Below are 12,859 nucleotides of genomic sequence, written 5' to 3'. Positions count from 1 at the left end.
CTCACACACACATACATAAACACACACACTCATAAACCTACATATACACAGTCATAAGCACACACACACATACACACACTCCCCCATTCTCTTTCTCTTACACATGCACACACACAAACACACATACGCATGTGTCCACAGACATGTACATAAACACAAACAAACATGCACACAGAGACAGAAGCACACCTATATACAAAGTTATATAAATGTCTGAACTAAAGAAATTTCTGCTTAAATATTATAATTGGAGCAAATTACATAATTCAGCTTTTATAATACACCATGAAATACATTTGCACTCAAAAACACTTCTCTTTGGTTTTGTTTTCAGACAAGGTTTCTCTGTGTAGACCTGGCTGTCCTGGAACTTGCTCTGTAGAGTAGGCTGGCCTTGAACTCACAGAGCTCTGCCTGCCTCTACCTCCCAAGTGCTAGGAGTAAAGGTATGTGCTACCACAGCCCACTAACACTTCTCTTTGAAACTCACACATTTTCTCTGCAGTGCAGTCAAACAACTGCAATTTGTATCTGTCACATAAAGACTTAAATTTTCTACTTTAATCAAACTTCTTTTCCTTATTCACTTAATCAAATAACACACAGACTTTTGAAAAAAAATGCGTGGCAATTACAATTGGTCACTTTGGGGGGAAAGGTCAACATTGTCATGCTATCTGTGACCAGCCTGTCACTCTGATTCCCACTAGTGGACTATTGGAGCAGGTGCCCATAACTGGATGGAGATGCCAAGGTAAGTGACACACAGCCCTTAACTGAGGGGTGGGGAAAAAAAGACAGGAAGAAGCAACCTCATGCCTTCAAGCAGTTGGTATGGGCTACAACTGCTCAGTCTTATTGTCAGTAATCAAAAATTTTGGAAGGCAGCTATGCTCATCACTCTTCGACCAATCAAAACTTCTGATTTAGTAAAAAGGAGATGTGTCACTGACGGGTGGCTCAGTCGTCGTGAGCGCACACCGGAGTTCAGTTCCCATGGCATCCGAATCACAGCCTCCTTTACCGCTAGCTCTGAACGTCAGATGCCGCTCCCCTCCTGGGGCACCTGCATATATTCACACAGACATACACGGATACAGATAACTAAACATAAAATAAAATCTTCTTTAAAATGAGAGATGTTTATGTATGTAAACTATATTCTATAAAAGCAGGGTTAGGCAATAGTATCTCACTGTGACTGGGAGACAGACATGAAAACAGTCTTACAACACCCCCATGATATTGTAATTGAGTTGTGAACACAGAGCTATGGGGATAAGTGGCTGGTTGGGTGTGTCTAAGCAGGAGTTGGGAGAAGCCTGCTGAGAGGAAGACACATTTCAGCCTACTTTTAAAGGCATTCTTTGAATATTGGTAATGCAAAACATGAGAGTATATCTCTACAGGTTTTATCCTGAACCAGTGATACCCAAACGCTTGCCCCTCTTATTTCCCGAGTCACAGCTGTTCTCACGTGATCTCCTGTCCACACTCATCTTTTCTGAATGCATACGTTGTCACTCATTTTCCATCTTCTTGGTGAATCCAGATCCCTTGATCAGCATCCAAGCCATGCTCCCTCTCAGGCCGTGCTCCCTCTCAGGCCGTGCTCCCTCTCAGGCCGCCCACGCGTCTATTCCTCATCCCTGGGATGCCTCCCAGGCAGGGCATTTGCTACAGCCAGACAGGAACCCCCGTTTTATCATCACTTATCAAAGTGACATCTGCCGCCATGACTCTTGCTTCAGTGTTCCCAACCATGTGTAAGAGTTCTGTGGGTCTTTTCTTGGCAGAGAGCCTGAATTAGCAACTGCCAATTAAACCTGGTGATGGGTCAGACTGCTGCAGGCCCACAGAGCTCTTAGGCCCAGCTCATAACTGGTTCTCAGTGTTTTTGGATGAATTCATGAATAAAAGAAATACGTCAATAATTAACATGACCACAGCTCAAGGGTAACAGAATGACCTGGAGAGAGAAAAAGACCTATGAAAGAAGGTTATCTGCCTCACGCTGCTGCCAAATCTCTCGAAGATACTGCCCATGATTTGAGACTAGGAACATATCACAGTTAAAAGTTTTATCGATATAGTTTGATTAAAAAAAAAAACTTTGTCAATCTTGATAATAAAGGAAACAGTAGGATGCACTGGAAGCGGAGATGTAATTATGCAACGTGAAATGTAATTGGGGCTCTAGGTTTGGAGTTTGGGCTCCCAAGACTCTCATTTGGGATGTTTTTCATTTACTCTTCCTAGCTGTAAATCTCAGTTGATACATGGTGGCCTTTACAGACTTAACCTCTTCTTTTGTTTTTTAATCAAGAACTAAAAATCTAGAGATCATTTCCAATCCTTATTTAGAAAAATGTACCAGTCCAAAAAAATGTCTGGCCATGAGGGTGTGTGCCTATGATCTTAGCAGCTTTTGAAGCTGAGACAGGGGGATTGCTAGGAACTTCTAAGGGCAATTAACCACAACACATCTTAGTTGTGAATAACATTGGCACCTGAGCAAACAGGACAGAGGGGGAGAAAGTTGTCTCTTTGTCATTTCTCTGTACAACTAAAAATCATCTAAATAAGCCTTATCTTTTAAAGAACATTGAACAATGATTAAAAAAAAAAACTATGTTTAAAGCAAATAGATTTGCAGAAAAGTCAAATTCCCAGGTGGCCTAGCCACTGTACCCTACATGTTAACATGTTCCTTAGGCGGGAAAATGGGTGGTCCCCGTCACTCCGGCTCGGAGCTCCTCTTGGCTTTCGAGCTTACTAGGTTTTGCACTTGTGTGTATCTTACAGGAGCCGTTCAGATGAAGCTGTGGTTTACGTGCAATGTCTTTACCTAGAGCTGAGATTCTCCAGACCCCCTCATTAAGCTGGAAAGCCACCGGGAAGTCATCCATAGTCCTCCCATAACCGCACTCAACAGAGAACAGCAACATAAAAGTGGCCTCTGATATAAATTAGCATTAATATTATAATAGAATAAGCTCACAGGCTAGCAGGGCAGGCAGCATCTTTCATGGGTTTACTACAGATGAGCTAAAACATCTGACTATCCCGTGATGTGAAATATCAGATTAGCCAACGTGCCTGCATATCTATGCTGTAGTGAATCTAAACTTTATGATAAAATCCTAAAGTGCTTCGTTCTTCTCCAAGACCACCACCACCTGATAAATGAGCCACCAAGGAGAATATTGTCTCTAAGAGCATGCAAAAATATTCTTGCAAAGGAATCCAAGAGAGGAAGGACTGATGGTAGCAGCCTAAGTGGGAAGTGCTTTGCTTCGTGTGACCCTTGGAAGGAGTGACTAGACAGAGGGACAACTAGGACCCACACCCAGCTTCCAGGTGGCTGTCAGAACTATTTCCTGCTTATCAGTAGGGACTGGGTGTGTGGGGGGAGAATTCCAGGTGACCTCAGAGACCACCTGGCAAGCAGCTGAATGTTGCCTGGGTAGAGCCAAGGAGATGAAAGAGGGCAGCTGACTGGAGTTTTAAATTACAGATCTCAGGTCTCAGTGTGCAAGCTAAGGAGTGTTCCGAGCACCTAGGGCCACAAAGAGCTCTGTCAACCAAACTGGCTCACCCCGTGTGCATCTTAACCTGAGTTCTGCTAGCTTGTCCACCCATTGTCTTTACAAGGCAATCCAGGAATATTCACAAGCAAGACGAAGTGGGAGGAAGGGAGGGCTTTGTGCTTACAGACTTTGGTTTGGTGTGTGTGTGTGTAGGGGTGTTTTTGTTTTCTTTTCTGTTTCAGCTGTTGTTGATTTGGAGACAAAGTCTCACTCAGATCGTAACTCAGACAGGACTGTTACTACGTAGCCTAAACTGACCTTGAAGATCCTCCCACACGCTATGTCTGCCATCGAGCACCACCATGCTAGGCTGTACTCAAAGGCTTTTGAGATGATCTTTCCATGTGTGGCAAGCAGACACTTTGGGTCATCTGCTTTAACTCCCAGGTCACTGAAGCCAGAAAGAGTTGAAGAAATGACTGGATGTTGTTTCTGCCAGGATTGCCAGGTATCTCATCTTTATTTTGAATACATCAAATTTAAAATCTTTCTTCCCTGTACTTGCTGCTCAGAGGTATGAGCTGAGGTAGGTAATTATATGTAATTTCTGATGAGGTCTTTCCCAGAGAATGAAGCTTCTTTTGGCCTGTATCATCATCATCATCATCATCATCACCACCACCACCACCACCACAACAACAACAACAGCATCAGCTGACATGGCTGATCCACATACAACCTCTTCCCTGGACTTTCCTCCTCAGTGGCTACTCATTGACACTCCTTGGGTGTTGCTTCTTTTTCTTCCAAACCTATGGGAAGTGAAGTAATGTAGAATTCACTCCTTGGACCGGGGACCCCTTCTCTAGCTAAGGTTACGTTCAGGAACATGCTACCCAATATTTCAGTATTATACAGTGTGCCGGAATGTTTCTTGTTGCTGTAACAAAATCCTTGACAAAGTAATAAGGAAAGATTTATTTCGGCTCACAGTTGGAGGGTACAGTGTATAGTGGCAGGGACTGCACAGCAGCCAGCATGTGAGGCAGCTGGTCACATTGTGTCCACCTTCTAGAAGCAGAGAGAGAGACAGAGACAGAGACAGAGACAGAGACAGAGACAGAGACTAGCTGAGATTCCACTTGCTCACTTTCTACTTTGTATCCAGTTAAATGCGTGAGGTGCTGCCCCGCCTCCCCCTCCCTTCAAGGTGGATCTTCCTGCCTGAATAAAGTCTCTTTGAAAATGCTCTCCCCGGGCTTGTGCAGAAGTTGGTCTCCTAGGTGATCCTGAAACTTGTCATTGACAATCAAGAAGAACCACATATATATAATTCACTTGGAGATGATTGTCCCGAGCGTGTGCTTCCAGTCTAAACAGTGACGTGAACTCTGCCTGCAGGTTCCTCCCTAGTGTGACGCTTACATGCTCAGTGAGCATAAGTGTAGAACTGTTCTAGTCTGCATCCAGTGCTGTTCCTCACATGGACGTCCTCATCAGTAAATACCAATACCAATTCCAGTTGTTAAAACATTTCTACAGAATTGTCTGTGTCTCTGGTTTCTTATACCCCATATCTGTTCCATGTTCAGCCAATGGCCATATTTTGAAGTGAACCCAATGACTTTTTCTTAAATTGCTGTTATCACACACAGAGAGAGAGAGAGAGAGACAGAGACAGAGACACAGAGACAGAGACAGATAGAATGGGCATAACACATGTGTGCACACACACATAATTTTTAAAAATTATTACATTTAATTATATAGTACCTGGCCATTGAACTCAAGTTGTCAGGCTTGGTGGTAAACATCTCTCCAGCCTCCAATAACTTTCTAGGATCTCTTGACAAATCACTGCCATAGAAGTTCAATGATTGTAGTTCCTTCCTCCTTCTGTCCTTGTTTTCTATGGAATGGCCATGACAGGAGTCAAAGGGTCTGCTGTGTTCTCTCTATCTCCTCCTGGCTGCCAATCATTGGTTTGAACACTGAAAAGTGATATAAGCGATTTAAAATGGCTGTGACCTAATCTGTTCAAAATAAGACCCATTAGTCAACACATTGATTAATTCATCAGGGTTACTGACTATCAGACACAGGTAGAACCTTACAAATCAGTTAGTCCTAAGGTTCTCTTTGCCATCCTCTAGCTGACAAGAAGCCAGAAATAGAGATGCAGGAGTCTCTTCCAAGTTAGAACTGCCCCTGTAGGCAGACAAGATCTCCGTTCCTGTCACTTACCCAGAACTGGGATCTGCAAGTTTTCTTTTTCTCCCAGAAAATCTTGGAGATTTTAAGTCACACTCTCTCTCCCAAGTCAGTTTGTTTTATCCTCAGAAAGCTTATTAGTTACAGAAACTCTGTGTTAGTCTCAGACAAGGATGTATTATTTAGAACCTAGTTTGAAAATGAAGTGTCAGAGGTAACGTGGCGTTCCTGACTTATCTGTCTGTTGACTTCTAAGGTCTCTTTAGGGGGTGAGTTCATGTCGTTCTCACCATGAAACCATGGTCCAATGGAAGTCCATGCAGAGTTTCCATTGTCCAAACCAGGATTCCACTGTCACCATGGCTGGCTAGGATCAGCCACCACACCATGGCTGCTATCGTAGTTACACTGTCCCAGGAGTTCCCCAAAGAGAAGCTTAGCTGGGAAATCCCCTTTCCCTTCTAAGAGACTATATTTGGAGGGCCAATTTACCCTGCTGTCATAAGCATTTCAATATTTATTTTTAAATAATGTCTAATTTTAGGGCTGGAGAGACCGGTCACCAGTTAAGCGCACTCTTACAGAGGACATGAGTTTAGTTCCCAGCCACCACATGATGGCTCACAATCTGACTCCAGTTCTAGGGCATCTGACAACCTCTTATAGCAGCTGTGGACCCTGTGTGCACAAGGTGCCCACTCATGCATGCAGGCAAAACACCCTATACATTAAAAAAAAAATCTTAAAAAAAAAAACTGCCCAACTTGATGTTGTTGGAAAATATAGCATGTGCTTGAACATTCCCATTTAAATGAAAAGCAAGTTACACTTAGAAGAGGGTGAACACACACACACACAATTGTAGATTACATAGGTCATCTCTTTGTCTTCTCATACTTTCCAACACTTCCTTTACCAATGGTAAAATGGTAACTGATTTTCCTCTTGGGCTTTGTTCTGAGATAATCTCCCAGGATTGTCATTTATATTATATCTATATATAAGGCCACTTTCTACTGTTAATGATATAGTCAATCATAGTCTAAATTCATTGAGCCTAGTGCCATTCAATAGCCAGAAGGTAGCATGAACTGTTATCATCATCATCGTATCACCATCACCACTATCACCACTATCACCATCATTTTCTGCTCCATCACCTGACTCCACTTTGTTCCCTCTGGTCCATTCCCACACACAATATTTTTGACTTGTGAACTTCTTGCCTAAATAACTCAACAAAAAATTCTGTTGTGAATTATCCATGTTTACCTACGGTCTTAATAAAATCCCCCTGTGTACAATATTTTAAAATATTTGCTGCTAAACTTAACCATTGATTTTCTTAAATGTCATCCCGATTCACTACATCTCAATCACACGAAATGGAACAACTGGAAATGGTACCCAGATGTTTGCATTTAAAACAATTACTCGGGAGATTGTACGCAACATTTGGGGACCATTTACCCAACCCTCAACTCAGATCCTGCCATTTGTCAAGGCCATGACTTTGCCAGGGACTATTTAAGATGGTGTGAAATAATTCTATTTATTACACCATTAAAGTAACTCATGCATAGTATAATTTCTGGGATAAACGTATTTTTATTTTTTAAATTTTTTTCTCCATGCATGTAAACACACGTGAGGGGGGAGGCATGTGTGGAGGTCAGAAGACAACTTGTTGGGTGTTGTTCTTTCTTTCCATTATGTGGATCCCAGGGACCACACTGAGGCTACCAAGCTCTGAAGAGATCACCTTGCTGGCTGAGCCCTCCATCTCACCAGGCCCTTTGGACCTACTGACAAAATAAAATGTATATTTGCTATTGTTTGGATGAATCCCAGAAGCTGATGTGTTGGATACTTGAGCCTCAGCACTGTGGCAGTAGCAAGGGGCTAAACCTTTAAGGACTGTTGGAGTCAGGGGCTGTCACTCTCACACAGACTAAGTACCTAGGGAATTGATTGGCCAGTTCAGTAGTGGCTTCTTTAAGAAAGGACTAATCTTGTTCACCCCTGGGTGCTCACTTATTTTAAGCCTCTCCCTTTGCCTTTCCACCATGGGACACGACACAGATACAGCAGCAGAACCTTTGCCTGATGCTGGCACCATGATGTTGAACATTCAGAAGTGTGAGCCAGTGTCTTTTCCCTCTCAATTATTTAGCCTGTGGTATTATATTATAGTCACACAAAGCAGACCAAAGCAGCAGCAGCAACCTCCCTATTATAAAAGTTTCTGTTTCCGAGGGAAATAGAAGGATTAGGATCATGAATAATTATTCTAAGGATCCAAACCTTCTTAAGAATTAAGTACCTTAGTTGTCTGAGAAGGTACAAAATTGGCCACTGCAGTCTCTGCATTGGGGACATAATGTTCGAGGGAAGCTGCCTATTTTCCCTGATTTAATTAGAAGACTGAGTTTTGCAACACAACACCCTTGTCTATGAAGAGAGATGCAGCAGTTCCTATTTGGAACTTGGCTTCTTAGTGTCTAGTAGCTATAAAAATTAGTCAAAAATCCAGAATTCTTCTGTACAACAGGATCCTGGGGTGGGGTACAGGGGGCGGGGGGGGGACCGATTTTCTTATGGAAATCAGAATTTCTCCTTTAGAGCCATAACTCCACATTTCAAGAATGTAGTTCGCCTGGGCTTCACTGGGGTTGGTTTTAATGATGTGACTCTGGAATTTTCCCTTCTCAGACAACTGTGGAATTTATAAAAAAACATGCCGGGGCGCCACGGCAGCGATAGAATTTTGTTTTGTTTTTGCTTTTTATTTTCTCTCCTCTTTTCTTTTTCGGTTTTTTGTTTGTTTGCTTAATAGGGCATGCTGGCCATCTCTTTAATTTTATTCAAATGACTCCAGAGCCCAGAAAGAATGCTGCTCTGACTGATAAGTAACATGCAAATCTCAAAATAATATATTCATATGTGTATAACTCACATTTTTAAAACTTTGGCTGATTGTCAATTTCTGGAAAAAAAATATCTCTAGTTTATTGTGTAGTGTTGGCATCGTGTAAAAATTCACAGCCATGGTGGTCTAAGGAGTTACATTTTTTTCCCATTTGCTCATGTGTAAGTACTATATTAAATATGTCAGGTCTTAGCTGCATGAGTTTGACTACAGAAACCAACACTCCCTCAAGAAAACAAGTTGCTGCAACCACTATCTAGCGTGGTATCGATGATTCTGGCAGTAGACAGCAATGCACACAGCACAGGCATTGAGCTGGGTGCTTTAAAATAGATGCTGAATGTGTTGTAAGATGAAATATTAGTATTGCTGACAATAAACAACAAACTTTACCACCGAGGTGCCCGTGTACCTCTTGCTGCTGGTACGACAGTGATCTTAGCTACCTACGAGGACAGACAAGGGCTGGTGAGATGATCCAGTGGTTAAGAGCACCTGCTGTCTTGTAGAGGACCAGGTTTTGACTCCCAGCACCCACACGAAGACTCAGAACTGTCTGTAACCCCAATCCCAGGATCAGACAACTTCTTCTGGTTTCTGTGTGCCCTGGGATATGCATATCATATACAGACATACATGCAGGCCAAACACCCATACACAACAATACAAATCAATCTTTCAAAATTCAAACTAGAGAATCATTTTACTCCATCTAAAATTGCAAAGCCACTAAAGTCTTCAGATGAAGAAGAAGAAGAAGAAGAAGAAGAAGAAGAAGAAGAAGAAGAAGAAGAAGAAGAAGAAGAAATGTCATGCACAGTGATGTAAAAAGACGGTTAGGTCATAGCTTCCTGCATTTGAAAACGACCTAGATAATTTTCAGTCCAAACCCCCAAGCATGAATCTCTGAAGGCAGAGAGAATTCTATGTGTTCACCTAGGAAATGTTGCATGTCCTAGCAGCTGTTGTCACACTGGCTCCTTGGCTCAGATACAAATGCATTTGGCCCCTTGGGCTTGCTTTCCCAGGTATCAGCCCTGGATCCTTGCTCCAGCCACTGGCATTCCCCTCCAGTGTTATCTTTGAAAAGCTCCGGCATTTATCAGTTAGTACAGTGCACAGACACTTGAAAAACGCTAATCCAAAATTTCCTTCCTGAGCTGGAAAGTAGATCTTATTCAGAGTACATTATGGTCATTGGTAGAATGATTTTTTTACAACAAAAGTAGGAAGAAGAGAAGCTATAGCATTCTGAATCTGAGATTTCTATGCAGGATGTGGGGACAAGGACAGTTAGGAGACTGACCCTAGCCACAGCCCCTCCTCAGCCAGGTGCTGTCCCATCGGTGAGTTAGAGGGCTCTGGAGAGGGTCATTTAGCTGGACGTCACCTTTTGCCTTGCTTGCTTCTTCATCCCTCAAATCCGGAATTGCCTGCAAATGCAGGTAGTACAGTGACTTTACGAAGAACTGAGCTCATGCAGGGACAGTTTTCTGGGTCAGGTGGATGGTGTAGTGTTTAAAGGCAAGGGATGCCATGCTTGGTGAAATGAGTTTGATCCCTGGAAACCACACAGCGAAGGAGAGAACTGACCAGATATGCACCATATGTACCATGATGCATGCATGCAGGCACCAGAGAGAGAGAGAAAGAGAGATTGTTTCCAGTTGTTGTACTAAAATTATCTGAGAAGAGATAATGTATCAAGAATAGACATTTGTCTCCTATAGATCTAGAACCTTGTAAGTCCAAGGTCTAGGGACTATCAAGTCAAGACATGGTCCCTGGAAAGGACTCTCTTAGAGTTCCAAGGCCTTCATATGGTAAGACACTGATGAAAACTGGCCAGTCTAGCTTTTCTTACAGCCCCTCTTTCAGGATGGCTAATTCCCTCCCTCATTGTCCCAAGACTCTCTCAGGGCATGAATGTATTGTTCCATTCAGAAAGGCTGGGCTCTCATGATTCAGACACCTCCCAAAGAACTCGCTCCCATCATTAACATATGACAGAGGGCTAAGTTTTCCGACCTGTGAATTCCAGAGGCACACCCAAACCCAGAAGAGCGACTTAGCTCGAAAATAATTGCACAGTAGCATATCAAAAAATGCAAACCATTATGTAATACAGCACTGGGAGGAAATGTTCACATTAGGCTTGATAAGAACACACAGCAATAATGGACACACTATAAATATTTGCAACATCATATTTTGTCAAATAAGTTATGATTATCCATGTAAGAGAATATGATGCAATTATAAAAATTAGGACACAGATAAGTATCAGTTTGGAAATATTTCCACATCATATGAAGTGAAAAATTACAAGCACTGTACACGACAACTTTTGGTCCAGAAATAATAGTCACTTGCATGGCATTCATACGCATGGTGGGGAACTGCATGTCTATATAATAAAACAATAACAAATGTTATTTCCAGACGTAGTTCGTGGTTGAGGTTTAATTTGAACTGTATATGGATCTGGATTTACTCTCTGTTTTGATAGTGCCATATTGCACAATAGGAAACCAGTGACATTGTTTTAAAATATTCATATTGGAAGAGTGAATGATCGGTAGGTGGCTCCCTGGATGGAGACGTCATGTATGGTCACTAAGTTCTATGGTGTGCTTGAGACAGTTGATGACTGGACTGGAAGAAGAACAAATGGAAAAGCCCTTGGAAGGGGAGCGCTGTCGTGTGGTAAAGAAGAGAAATGCTAGAGAATATAAAGAAGCCAATGCTGAAGTTCAAACTGAAGGAGCAAGGGAGAGCTTGAACGTTCATTCTCAGTATCTGCACATGCCATGCTTGGAACATCGTCCACTGATGAAGTTACCCTTCAACAGTCACCTGTATTGTCTGATTTTTGCCCCAACCGTTTCATATTCGGGCCTGTGTTACTGCACAGAATACATTTCATCACAGTAACTGAAATTTTAAATTTAAATATTAAAAAAAAAAACCAGCAAGACTCACAAGGATAAGTGGCTTGTTTTCTTTTTGAGTTCAATTCTGATGAACAGGGCAAGTTTGTGTCGGATTAGCTAGAACTAAATAATTCAGTTGAAACAGTTCTGGGAAGTAGTTAGCAATCTCAATGGAGCCAGGGAGAGGCTGGGTCAGTAGAGTGCTTGTGGCACAAACATGGGGACTTGGGTTTGGATCTCTAGCACAAACCTAAAAAGGCAGATGCAATAGCTTTAAGGAGGCAGAGACAGAAGCCTTAGGGGCTCTGACCAGCCAGCCTTGCTGAATCTGGGAATTCCAGGTTCAGTGAGAGATCCTGCCTCAAAAAACACAGGGAAGAGTGTCAGGAGACATTTCCCTCTGGCCTCCACATACCACGCACACACATGCACACACATGCGTATACACATGAAGTAGGACTGAAGAGTTAGGTTTGGTAGGATTCATAACTGGAAATTCTAAGCACAAATATCATTGGTTTGCATAACTAAACAGAACAGGTTATTCTTGCACAGGACCTTGTGGCTGACCTTTGTTTTCATGTCTGGCTGTATGTTTTTTCTAGAAGCTGGAAAAAGAAGGTGTTACCATATTTTCAACTCTGTTCCCTGAGAAAAGTTGACAGTCCAGGAGAAATGTTAGTGAACAATACTGGCCACAAGTACCATCCGCTTAACCATCCACCAAGAAGCAAACGCCTCTTGTGTGTTGCAGGTTGTAGATTACTGATAAAAATGCAGGAGAGCATGACTGAGATTAGCGGGAGAAACATTTCAGTAAATGTCTTCAATATCAAATTACTCTTACTGTCCACGGTACTTGAGACATACGAGGTATCTTTGCCACTCTGGCATAGTAATTGTCATTTTTGTTTCCTAATAACACTCATCTTACTTACTTTTAAAACAATATAAACAGAGAATTACACATTAGTAGTTCGAATGGGAAATGTCCCCCACAGTCACGTGTAGTTCAACACTTGGTTGCCTGTTGGTGGTGCTGTGTTGGGGGAGGTTACAAAGCTTTTAGGAGATAGAACTTTGCTGGAGGAAGTGTGGGGGTGGGCTTGGAGGGCTTATAGCCTCTCCCTACTTCCTGTTCTCTCCCTCGCCCTCTCCTCCTTCCCCTCGCCAAGCTTCCTGTTTGTGGTTGAGGTGTGATCTCTCAGTTTCCTGCCCCAGCTGCCAGGCCATGCCGTGGTCCCAGCTCTGGTGGG

Source organism: Mus caroli, unplaced genomic scaffold (genome assembly GCF_978045245.1).
Source record: "Mus caroli unplaced genomic scaffold, Mus_caroli_1 scaffold_15, whole genome shotgun sequence".
Lineage (NCBI taxonomy): Eukaryota > Metazoa > Chordata > Mammalia > Rodentia > Muridae > Mus > Mus caroli.
The sequence above is the reverse complement of the archived record's forward strand: the minus strand, read 5'-3'. Positions refer to the sequence as shown.